We start from the raw sequence: 13,453 nt of genomic DNA, 5'->3' as shown, positions 1-13,453 counted from the left end.
AGCTTCATGCATCACTTGACTTACAGGACAACACCAAATCAAAGACAACCACGTGAAAGACAACGTAACCAGTAGGTTGCTTGGTTGCTGGTGAGGAGCCCATCCAGACTTCAGCTGAGTAGTCTTGTAGTCTGCAGCTGTGATTTAAGAAGAAGGGCATGGGGTGGAAAGTCCCATGCCTCCCAGCAGCCTCTCACAAGATAGGGAGTCAAATGAGAAATGCCAAGGCATTTCACCGAGACTTAGGCCAGTCTGTGTTTGAGTCTTGCCTATGTGGGCTATATGGAGCCATTCAAGGTTGTCAGAATGCCAGCATGGAACTACTGCCCTGCATATTTGTCCTACCCTCTTTCACTCTTAAAAGTGCCCCTGGTTGGACATTAAATTATACAATCACCATACATACCTAAAGAGGATAATCATCTACCTCTTTTCCACAAAACACAAAATACTGCACACATAAATATGCTTACTTATAGGTAGGGAGTAAGAAAAAATGGAGGAGTGAAAGCCCACCTCTAATTTATTTGTTAATGTGGTTTTTAGAACTTAACAAAAATGATTCTGAGGTTTACATACAATAATAGATGGACAAAGTTAGCTAAGCAAAGCAAAAAAAGGGACTCATATTAATATGTATTATAGAGCCACAGTAATCAAACAGTTTAACACTGTTAAAGGATTAGGTAGATAAACAATTGGAACAGAATGGAGAAATCAAGAGACAGAGCTACACTTCTATGTTTACACACAGGAGTATATATGAAACTGCACAACAAATAGGTGCAGAATGATGGATTCCTTAAGTAAATGGTATTGAAATAATTGGCTAAGTGTTTGAAAAGAGAGAGATTAGGTCCCTGCCTCACACCAAATAGCAAAATAAATTTCAAGAAGATTAAAGAGATAAATGTGAAAAGGAAAATGATAAAAGAAGTATAAAAGACAAGTTGGGTAAGTACTTTTTTATCTGATCAGGCATGGTCCTGCAACCCATGAAATAAAGGCAACATCATAAAGGAAAAAAACCCTGACAGGTGTGGCTATGTAAATATGAAAAAATGTATGCCAAAATAATACTAATGCCCACTTCACAGCATTATTATTCCCATTTGTCAGACGAGAGAACTGAGACTCAGAAAGGTTAAATTACTACAACCCTAGTACCATGGCACCAATTTGAGGTATAGCAATATGTCTCTAAGTAAACAGCATGTCCTAATTTGCCCGTGAGTGCAGAGATCATATCTTCTCCAGGGGTCCCCAGATATCTGAATTCATGCTTCTCCTACAACTCTATAAGAGAGCTTAGTTAATGACCTTAGGTCATTAGACTGAGGTCTTAATTAAAATTCCAGAAAGGTTTGCTACAGCCAAGATGTATCCCATAGAGAATCTGTGGGAAAAAGAAGCAATAAACATATGCAGTTTTTGTTGTTGGCCTAAAGATGGGTTATGACCTAAACTCAAAGCAAAAGGATTATTTCTAGTCTTGATCTTATGTTGCTGATCTCACTCATGTAGGTTAATGCTACTAATGTCATTACAAATTACAAGGAAAAAATTTAGCAGCAAAGAAATTACCCAGGACATTCTGGGAGGAAAGTTTACTTTTGTCAAGTTTAAGTGCATCATCTGATATTACTCCTTTGCAAAGACAAACAATTGAATCTCAAAGCAAAAGATTATGGCCTTGAAGAAATTACTAGGCTAACTTAAGGTGTATTCACAAAACACTTTCTTCTAAGCAGTGAAACCTGAGCAACTTGGAGATAAATACATAGAATATTATAATATTTTCTAACAAGAAAAACAAATTTGCAAGTGCAGGCTGTCTTTTTCATAAACTACAATGTCAAACTGCTTTTGAAAACTCTTAGGGGTCAGGGTCCTTCTCAATGAAATGGCTCTGGCTTCAAGACACTTAGAAATATGAAGAATACAAGCTAGAAAGGCCTTTAAAGACCAGCTGATACAACTTTATTTATTTTTTTTTTTTTTTAAACTTTTTTTTTTAAACTTATTTATTTATTTATGGCTGTGTTTGGTCTTCGTTTCTGTGTGAGGGCTTTCTCTAGTTGCGGCAAGTTGGGGGGCCACTCTTCATCGCGGTGCGCGGGCCTCTCATTATCACGGCTTCTCTTGTTGCAGAGCACAGGCTCCAGACGCGCAGGCTCAGTAATTGTGGCTCACGGGCCTAGCTGCTCCGCAGCATGTGGGATCTTCCCAGACCAGGGCTCGAACCCGTGTCCCCTGCATTGGCAGGCAGATTCTCAACCACTGCGCCACCAGGGAAGCCCGATACAACTTTATTTTGCAAACAGAGATACTAAGGTCAAGATTTTGAAAACCAGTAAGAAAAAGATGAATACATCATTACAACATCATCAAAGAACATGAATAAGAATTCCTCCAAAAATAAATAGTAATAAAAAATAAACAAGGTCTACAAACTCCCTATTTTCTAAGTAATCCAAGCTAAAATAATAGACAATATTTAACATTTATTGAGCATTTTCTATCTGCTAGGCACTAATTGCTTATTTAATCCTCACAGTGACATATGAAATAGGTACTATTCTCATCCACATGTATACATGATCCTTGAGGTTGGCCTACTTGGCCTATGGGGAGACATATAAGGTTGTCAGGGTCCAGTGTGGAGCTGCTTCATCACACAGTTGCTGTGCCTCTGTTCACTCTCCAAAGTATCCTGGTTTGGATACTCACCACCCTTCTCTTTCCAACCTCTAAATGTAGGAGTGTCCTATGGTTTTAAATATCTTCATGTCCCAAATGTTACCCCCCAGAGAGAACTTTCCTGAATACCTAATATAAAGCAGGTCATCCTGTTATTGTTTATCAAAGTACCATACCTATTCTCTCATAGCATTAACCACATCCTACAATTAGTCATCTGTTTAATCATTTGTTATCTGTGCCCTGTTCCTCGTTGTGTGGTGAACTCTTTTACAGGATAGAAAACATCTCAGTTACCTATCATAGCACCTATCACACACAGTGTGACAAACAATAGCAGCTTAAAATAACTTTTCTCAGATTTCAGTGCCTCCATGCTATTCAGTATGTCATGGATGGACAATAGGAGTTTGTATTTAAAAAAAAAAAAAAAAAGCATCCCAGTGATTCTGATGCAGGTGCTTTGCAAATTACCCTTTGAGAAACACAGGTATAAGAGATTGAATTTATTTAAATGAATACCTCTTTATTCATTCTAAATTTATTGAGGGTCTACAGTGTGCCAGACATTATGGTAGGTACTAAGCCAAAGAATCATTTGATAAGTCCTCATGAAGGCTGGAAAAGGAAATAAATCTTACTAATACAAAGGAAGAAAACACCATAAATCACATAAAGCAGAAAAGACAATGGGATAAAGAGCCCAGAAGGACACAGAAAAGTTTTTTAAGACTTTGGTTTTACTGGTAACATAATGTCTAGTCAAAAAGTGAGAAACCGCTTTAATATTTATATTTCACAGCAGGTTTCATGGACTTTCCTAAGTAATGATTATGTCTTAGGAGGCTTTATTTGGACACTGGGCAATTATAATATCATGTGTATTTCAAAATAAATGCTTTCAAACTCTACAGGATGCAGAAAAATCATGTTGATAAAAAGCAGCTTTTAAAATGTCCCGTTTCAGTGGGTGATATCTTAGTGTCTTATCCTTTAGAATGCCCCCTCTTATTTCCTCACTCATTGGAGAGTGCAATTTTCCACACACGTGGCATTCAATGTCTTTTTTTAGGTAAGGAAACTCAAGAAACTATAAAATTTACACTCAAATTAAAGCCATTAAAACAAGTGGATTTGTAACATAAAAACTGTAAGGCATCACAGTCAGAAATAAGCAATTATAGGACTTGACTTTTATCCATGGTTCCCAACATGTTCTTCCTTTGAATTCTAAATAATCTTGAGAGGTTTTTTTTAATTATTATTATTTCTCATAACTTCCTCCTCTATGCAGTGCTACTTAGAGAAAAATGATAAAATTTTGAGCTATTAATATAATTTGGTCATTCATTCACTTATTCAACAAATACTCATGGAACCCCAAATATGCCCTGTCTTAGGAGCTAGGCATACAATAAAAAACAAAACAGACAGAAATCCATACCCTCATGGAGTTTCCATTCAAGTGTATGGTAAGTAGGTACAGGAAGTAAAGCACAATTTGAGTGCTAAGGAGAAAAGCAGGGAATGCGAGCACTATTGCAGGTAGTAGCATTCAAATTATAAAAATGATGGTCAGGGGAGATATAACTGAGAGGTGACATTCGAGCAGATTCTTGAAAGAGGTTAGGGAGAGAGACATGCAGATGTCTGGGCAAGGGCCATTCCAGGCAAAATGAAGCAAATGCAAATACATCCTCGTGGGAGCATGTCTGGCAAATTCAAAGAAAAGCAAGGAGATCAATGTAAGTGTGGTAGTGGGCCAAGGGGAGAGTCATAGGAGAAGTCAGGGAGGTGGGCAGGAGTAGATCATGAGGACCTTATGGTAAAGCTTTTACCCTGGTGGAGAGAGGAATCACTGGTTTTGAATAGGGAAATAACATACTCCTTTAGAAATATCACCGTGGCTGCTGTGTGGAGAACAGAGCAGACAATCAAATGTGGAAGCAGGGAGTCAAGTTAAGATAATTGCTATAATCCAGGCTAGCAATTGTATCTTGGACCAGAGTGGTAGTAATGGGAGTGATGAATAATGAATGCATACAGAGTCTAAGGACTGATCCCTAGAGTCGTTCAAAGTTCAGAATTGGGAAAGGGGAGGAGGGGTTCATCAAAGGACACTGAGAAGGAGAAACCAGTGAGGTATGAGGAAAATCAAGAGATTACAATATCCTTGAAACAAAGTGAAGATACTGTATCAAGGAGGAGGAAGTGATTAACTATATCAAATACTGCTTGTAAGTCAAGTTACATGAAGACTGAGAATGGGCTTTAAGATTTAGCAACATGGATGTGATTGGTAACTGTTATTAGGCTGCTAGCGCTGCCATAACAAAATACCACAGACTGGGTGGCTTAAGCAACAGAGATTTATTTGCTCACAGTTCTGGAGGCTACAGTCCATGATCAAGGTGCTGGCAGGTTTGGTTTCTTCTGAGGCCTCTCTCCTTGGCTTGCAGACTCTTGCTGTGTCCTCACACGGCCTTTCCTCTGTGAGCACGTGACCCTGGTGTCTCTCTCTCTCTCTGTGTCCTAATCTCCTTTTCTCATAAGGACGCCAGTCCTATTGGATTAGGGCCCACCCTAATGAACTCATTTTAATTTAATCACCTCTGTAAAGCCCCTATCTCCAAATAAGGGCACATTCTGAGGTGCTTGGGTTTAGGACTTCAACATATGAATTTGGGGAGACAATTCAGTCCACAACAGCAAGCTTTATAAAAGCAATTGTGTACAGAAAGCCTTAAGAACAAGTGGAGAAGAATAGAAGACAGCAAGTGTAGACTACTCTTGAAAGGGCTCTTGCTATAAAGGGGAAGGAGAAGTGGGGCAACAGCCAGAGAGGGAAATGAAATCAAGAGAGCTATTTTGTTTTGTTCTATTAGAATGGGAGAAACATTAGTAGGTTATGTTTATGAGAAAGATCCAGGGAAAAAACAATGATATAGGAAAGGAAGGAGAGAATTGCAAGAGAGATATCCTGGAGTTGGTGAGCAGGGGTGGGATTAAGTGCAATGGCTTTAGCTGTTCATCCATAGGAACAGGAATGAAGGCTGAGCGTATGGGCACAGAAGGTGGTTGATGGGAAAATGTGGTGATAGTAGCTTGAGGAAAATTTCTTTTGATTATCTTATCTCTATTTTCTCAGTTAAACAGGAAGCAAGTGGAGGGAGTGGACATTTCATTTTTGTAAAGGGAGAAGGCACGAAATAGTCATCTAGAGTGTTAACGGAACTGGCAAATATAGCATAATTGCCAGGCAGCTTTAAGGATCCACTTGAAGCTGGTGATCTTGAGTTTAAACTGAGACCACTTAGCAAGACTGCATGAGTTTCTCGAACCATGTTTGATTTAACCAGGCTTGGGATTTTGTCAAATGAGTATGATTAACAAGAGAGAGGCAACATAGTTGAAGGAAATAATGGACCGTGGACACTAAGACGCTAAGCCCAATGTGGATGGAAGTGAGAATATGTTCATGGCAGCAGTGGGGTGGGAGGTCCCAGTGGGATAAGATAGTTGTTGTTATCAGGATATCAGAGGGAGTGAGTTGGTGGTCAAGTCGGATGCTTGACATTGACGTTATGGAGGGGTTGCAGTTATTGCTAATAACAAGATAAGATATGGCCATGGGAACAAGTAGCAAAGTTGGTAAAGAAAATAAAACTGAAGAACAGGTCATGAAACTGAGAGGCCAGGTTGTGGGAAAGATCACATACATGAATATTGAAATCACCAAGGATTAAAACAATTGACAAGGGTGATAGTGTGCGATGAGGTAAAATGTCTTTAATGACTGAGAGGAGTAAACTGGAAGTCAGTAGATGACTATAATATAGAGGAGTGTATTAGCCAGGGTTCTCCAGAGAAATAGAGCCAGTAGGATTTAAAGAGATTTATTATAAGGAATTGGATCACAAGATTATGAGGCTAACAAGTACCAAGACTTGGAGTCAGCAAGCTAGGGACCCAGGAGAGCCAATGGTGTAGTTCCAGTCTCAGTTTGGAGGCCTGAGAACCAGAAGATCTGATGATATGATTTTCAGTTCAAGTCCAAAGGCAGGGGGAAAAACAAACAAACAAACAAACAAACAAAAAAACAATGTCCCAGCTCAAAGGCAGTTATGCAGGAGGAATTCCCTCTTATTTGAGGAAAGTCAGCTTTTTGTTCTATTCAGGCCTTCAACTGATTGGATGAGACCCACCCAGATTAGGGAGAGCAATCTGCTTTACTCAGTCTATCAATTTTAATGTTAAACTCATCTAAAAGCACCTTCACAGACATAGCCAGAATAATGTTTGAACAAATATCTGGCATCCTGTGACCCAGTCAAATTAACACATAAAATTAACCATCACAAGGTGTAACAGGAGATATCTAATACAATGACATAAAATTCTAAGCTGGGAGGAGGAGGAAGAGAGAATAGTCTGTCATCAGCAAGGAGAAGCGATAAAAATACCTATCCTAACTCCAGGATCAGTAGTAATTGGGGTGTGTTAGAGAAAAAAAAAAACCTACCATTTAAAAAGGCTACAGTGAGAGTCATTAGGGTAGAGCCAGATTTCATTTAGAAAAAGGAGGTAAAGGAAATATTAAGAGAAGTTACTGAAAATAAATAGGACTTTGCTGAACACTGACTCTGATTTCTAGAGTGCAAAGTAGATGGTTTTCAAGAGTTGAGAAATAGGTTTAAAAAAAAAAGATGTACAAGGCAAATATGGAGATAGGGAGACCTGGGATACCTGTGGACCTGACATACAAAAGATAAAAGGACAAGATGAGATTAGTCCTAATGGCTCCAAATGAAAATAGTGGAGGGGCTCTGATCACTGCTGGCCAGAGAGGACGGGCGGTGGTTTTGTCTGAGAGCAGGGCTGTTCGCTTTCATTCTGCTCTTCATATTTTTCCCCCAGTATAGGGATTTCATCCCCTAATATTTATTTTTTTGCTGTGGATTTTTATGAAAAAAATCCAGCATCTGATAAACTGTTATAATAGGCTTTTGCTTTACTCAATAAACTGTCATGCTGCTTAGAACATAATTTCCTTGAGGACAGAGTCTACACGGTGAACACTCACTTTAAACTAGCTTATCCTATAGAATCTCTTAACTTTTCTATCAATGATTTTATGTTGGCTGGTTTGTGCCAATGGGGATAACCTGTTACACTGCTTCAATGTACCCCTTGTGTATTCAACTTATCATTAGACCTATCCATCTCTTCAGGCCTTTGAGAGAGCTCCAATAATTCCAGCTCCTCCAGGAAGCCACAACTGGGAAAAGGAAGGCAAATACCCTGGTCCAACTCAGTGTGACCACAGAAATCCATTACCCACAGGCTGAATGGTACCCCCCGCAAATTCATGCCTATATTCTAATTCCTGGAAACTGTGAACATTACTTTATTTGTGAAAGAGGTATTTGCAGATGTAATCAAGTTAAGGGTCTTGAGATGAGGAGATCATTCTGGCTTATGGGGACTATCCCTAAATCCAATGACAAGTGTCCTTATAAGAGTGAGGCTGAGGGAGATTTGACAGACAGAAGAGGAGGAGGCAGAATGACTATAGAGGCAGCAATTAGAGTGATACAAGCCACTATAAGCTGGAAAAGAGGAAAACAACAGACTCTCTCCTTGAGCCTCTGATGAGAGTGCAGCCCTGCATACACCTTAATTTCAGACATCTGGACTCAAAAACTGTGAGGGAACAAATTTACGCTATTTTAAGTCACCAAGTTTGTAGTAATTTGTTTCAATAGCCACAAGAAACTTAGACACTCACCCTTCAAATGTCACCCCTCTCTTAAATATACTCACTCCTCTATTATATGTTTATTTGATGCATATGAATATTCAAACAGAATCATGGTGTGGTGGTGCCTTTGGGATCACGTAGAGCTGAGTTTGAATCCTGGCTCATAAAATTTGGGCAAGATTTTATATCTCACTGAACCTCAATTTCCTGTTAAATAAGAATAAAATTATTTTGAAAAATCATGATAAAGGTTAGAGATCATATGTTATGCATAATGTACACATTCAGAAACGTTATTATATTCAGTACTCCATGGGACCACATTAGTGATGTCTAACACTAAAATGTCCAAGGGATTGATAACCATATCTACATAAGCAAGTCCACCCAAGACCCAGGACACATCCCCCCTTCTTGCAAACTGCTTCCATCTACACTCTCCTTTATCAATATTTCTTAACAAGAGCAAGAACCCAGAGATTCTAAATTCTAATCTTAATTTTGAGGCATGCTTGTGAGGGTAATTCTGGGAACTTCCAATGGTCTTTATCTTCCTCAATTTCAGTGTCTCCAAAAAGACTTACTATGCCTCCTAAGATACACAAAGATCTATAAACAAATAAAAGGGGTTTCCCTGGTGGCGCAGTGGTTGAGAGTCTGCCTGCCGATGCTGGGGACGCGGGTTCGAGCCCTGGTCTGGGAGGATCCCGTGTGCCACAACTGCTGAGCCTGCGCCTCTGGAGCCTGTGCTCCGCAACAAGAGAGGCCGCAATAGTGAGAGGCCCGCGCACCGCGATGAAGAGTGGCCCCCACTTGCCGCAACTGGAGAAGGCCCTCGCACAGAAACGAAGACCCAACACAGCCATAAATTAAAAATAAATAAATAAATAAATAAGTAAACAAACAAATAAAAGACCGTAAACATTTTCACCCTCGATGCGAACTGTGTCATCATAGGGCCATTAACAGCATTGACACTGGACCTCCATTCAGTTACTTTTTGCAAAAAAGAATCATGTATCCCAGGGATTTAAAAGCTACTTCAGCAGCAGTCAAATCATTGTGTCAGCAAAACCAAGGCCATATATTTTATGTCTTCTTTCCAGAGGTATCTCTGCAAGAGAAATTCTCCCATAGTGTATAGTCTGATGTACAGCCAGAAATAAAATGGGTTTCAGTATATTGTTGTCTTTTTCAAGTACATCTGTAGGTATTTTTAAAGTATCGAACTCATAATTGACAATGGCCTACCAGTCAATGATTTTGAGGAGTTTACTTACATCCTATGAGCATTTTTCAAATTCTATCTAGCAATGCCTTGATAAAAGAAGATATCAAGATATTATTCTGAGATGACTACCATGGAGGAAATTTTCCATCTTTATGTTAGCTTCAGAACTACATGTCCGTGAAACTGTCTTTCTCAGAGTCAGGGCTCTGGTATTGGTATTATTAGAGAAAGGGCAAAGTAAAGCTCAATAAATAGATACTCTCTTCCCTCTTCTCTCTTAAACTCCTAAAAATGTGTTGACTGCCCTGCAACTGATCAAAACATTTCCCTCAGGTTTTCTGGAATAATCCAATTTAAGTGCTAAAGGAGTATAAGGAAAGGGCAAGATTGAGTCTGTTGTGTGTATGTATGTGTTCAAGGGAAGTAGGCTGAGACCTACTTCACTAAGGAAGTAAACATTTGAGCCAAAGGACCAACTGCCATAGAGCGAAATGTCATGCAAATGCTAGATATTGAATAAATATTTCTATCACAATTTCCAATTGGAAATTTAAAAATTACTACCAATGATGTTTATGTTTTCCATGTGCAATTCTGCTAAAAGAAAGTTTGGAAATGATCAAAAATTAATATACAATGCTTAAAAGACAAGAACACTTAAAGTATTCTCTCAAATTCCATTGAGTCATTCGTATGTATGACGGTAGCTACCGTCCCAGAGGCAGTTATACCAAGCTCAGCACAGAGTGGAATGTTGCATCCAGAATTCTTTTTATTGCACCTTTAGTCATTTTTGACCTAAATATGTATAGGCTGAGTGTACTCACACAAACTACTTTAACTGCTCCATGGCTGACTGAAAAGGGGGGAAGTATACAAAAAAAGAAAAGGACTTGGAAATAAGGAGGTATATAAGAAGAAAAGCAACTTCACAATAGTCAACTACTGCATGTAGATAAACACGGCTCCTGTGTTGATATTTTTAAAAACCCATTATCTTTTTTTCTCCAAAAGTGTCCTTTAACCTCAAACTTAAATCAGTGACATTTCCTATTTCCCCAGGGTGGCAACATGAATCCAGTGTTTTCAATGATAATGAATTTTTTTTTTCAAATACACTTATATCTCCAACAGAGCGTAAGACTTTAATGTTACCACTGACAATAAAGTGATATGGAAAGCAGAAGCTGTGTACATCATTAGTAAACCTCAGAAACTTTTCTACTCCCAGTTGTCCTTGCTTACTACTTTTCTTCGGTAAATTAAATAAGGAGATAACAATGGCTCATAAAGTGCTGAAAACACTTTACAAAAAGAGCTCCGTGTCATCTTTCTTTTGCAGAAAGGCTTTCTTTCTTAGGGCATGCTCATTGCAGTCTCCCTCTTTGTTGTATTTATTAAGGTAATGATGCCTGAATTTTCTGATTTCCCCCAGCCTCTGATTATCTCATGCACCAACCTCTTTCACAATGCTTGTTTAAAGTCACTTATTCATTCACTCGTCCATTTATACAACAAATATTTGCTAGTGCATACTAGGTGCTCAAGACTGTTCTAGGTACTAGTGATACAGTGGAGAATGAGACAAACAAGAACCACGCATGACCTCACAGAGCTTTCATTCTAAGAGGAGACGATAAAAAAATTACATAAGTGATTCTTTTACAAATGCTCCAAGGGAGAAGTACAGCATAGTGAGAGTTTATAAGAGTAAACTGGTGTTGTTCAGGAAGGGGAGGCATTAGCCAGATAAGGCCACTCTGGGAAAATTACATTTAAGGTAAGATCAGAAGATTGTTGGAGTTAGCTAGATAAAGAGACGTGGGAAAAATTGTCCAAGGAAGAGAAACAGCACGTGGATGTCCTTCTGGAAGGAAAAATTTTGGCAGTCCTGAAGTTAAAGAAAGTCATTCAAGCTGGAGCTCAGAGTGAAGAATAGAAAGGGAAAGATGAATTAAGAGAGGAGAGGTGGGGGGGAGTGCAGGCAGATTGTACACAGCCATGGCAAAGAGTTTGGATTTGACACAATACTCAAGGCACCCCTAGAATTAGATAAAATAAAGACATTTGGGCTAACTAACTTGCTAGAACTCTTTGTACCCATTGATCTGAAGATAAATGCACATCAAAATGAAAATGCTTCGTATTGCCAAAATGTGTATGTTTATATCGATATACTATTGAGTTTATTGATTATAACATATTGCATTATATTATTTTACACTTATATTTTCCCATTCCTAGCTACTTTAATACAAGTACTCAAGTTTAAGGTACAAGAGATGATGCACCATGCTCATCCCTGGAATTTCGATACATTGTAGAAAGTATGTGACATCACATTAAATCTGTTCTTACAGATATTTGGAATTTTTGTTTGCTTTAGTTTTTCTTTTTAATAGGCCTATCTTCAAAATGGCTGATAACTTAAAGCCAATCTAATCTCTACATTAGGTAGGTACGTAAACGGAGGATATACTATAAATGAAAGCATGTTCCACAAATCATAACTACTCTGTATGCCAAAAGCCTATTTGAATTTTATGAATCAATGGTTAAGGTAGTCTTATCCCATGATGTCCTCTAAAGGATATGTGTGTTGGGGTGAGAGAGAGAGAGAGAGCAAGTGATTATCTAAATGGACATACACATATTACTGCCTTCCATCACCAAGGATTCTACTTGTAGGGAGAACTGGTAGTGTCACAGTATGACAAAAATAGATTCAAAACCAAAATTTTTTTTCCCTACTGAACATACATGTAAATTAATTGTGAGTTAAAATGTTTGGCCAACTATTGACATAAAGACAGTGAACTACATTTCAGGGAAGCACTATGGAATGAACAGAGTATACTATGAAAACAGTAGATGTAGTTTAAGTTCTTCTATTGCTCCTCACTAAATGTGTGGATTGGGCAAGCCACTTAATCCTTCTGTGCCTCAGTTTTCTAATCCATAAAATGAATATAACATATTCAGAAATTTGAAGTGAAGGTCAAACTATGTAATATAAAAGTACTTATTAAATATTTTATTAAACTATTAACTATTATCAAATATTAACTATAATTAACTATTACACTTATAATAAACTATTTATTAAACAGAGTACTTTCAAATATCACTTATTTTTTGCCACTGGAGAATTCTGATGCACTAACTTTGCAGTGACTAATTCGTTCAAATAGATTTTTAATTGAAACTGTATATGAATATCTTACTGTTACTTAAATTGTTCCAGAGTGTAGTAAAAGGAAAACTTTCACTTTGTTAATGAAGGAAGTATAATATTGATACATAAACCTAATAAAAACACAAATAGGAAAACTACAGACCAAACTCATGAATATCAATGAAAGATTTTGAATTATATTAGCAAGCAGATTCCAACTACACATTAAAAATAAAGAGATATGGGAATTCCCTGGCAGTCCAGTGGTTTGGACTTGGCGCTTACATTGCCAGGGGCCCAGGTTCAATCCCTGGTCAGGGAACTAAGATCCCACAAGCAGCATGGTGCAGCCAAAAATTTAAAAATAAAAATAAATAAATGAATAAAAATAAAGAGATATTATGACCAAATGGGATTTGTTCCAGAAATGCAGGGATGGTTTTATATTAAAAAATTCATTATCCACCATTTTAATAAATCTAAGTAAACAAAAACAAGATATTCTCCATAGATACTGAAAACAGGCTGTACAAAATTTAGCACTGTTATGTAACTCTCTCCCACTCTCTCTCACACATACACACAC

General features: G+C 38.0%; 1 non-coding gene across 1 annotated transcript; it reads left to right on the top strand.

The window, feature by feature from the left end:
• Window positions 1–13,116: 13,116 nt before the first annotated feature.
• Window positions 13,117–13,189, top strand: TRNAV-UAC. Its single transcript has one exon. It is a non-coding gene; the product is annotated as a tRNA-Val (tRNA).
• The last annotated feature ends 264 nt before the right edge of the window (window positions 13,190–13,453 follow it).

The sequence above is a fragment of the Balaenoptera musculus genome, chromosome X (assembly GCF_009873245.2).
Source record: "Balaenoptera musculus isolate JJ_BM4_2016_0621 chromosome X, mBalMus1.pri.v3, whole genome shotgun sequence".
Lineage (NCBI taxonomy): Eukaryota > Metazoa > Chordata > Mammalia > Artiodactyla > Balaenopteridae > Balaenoptera > Balaenoptera musculus.
The sequence above is the reverse complement of the archived record's forward strand: the minus strand, read 5'-3'. Positions and strand labels throughout refer to the sequence as shown.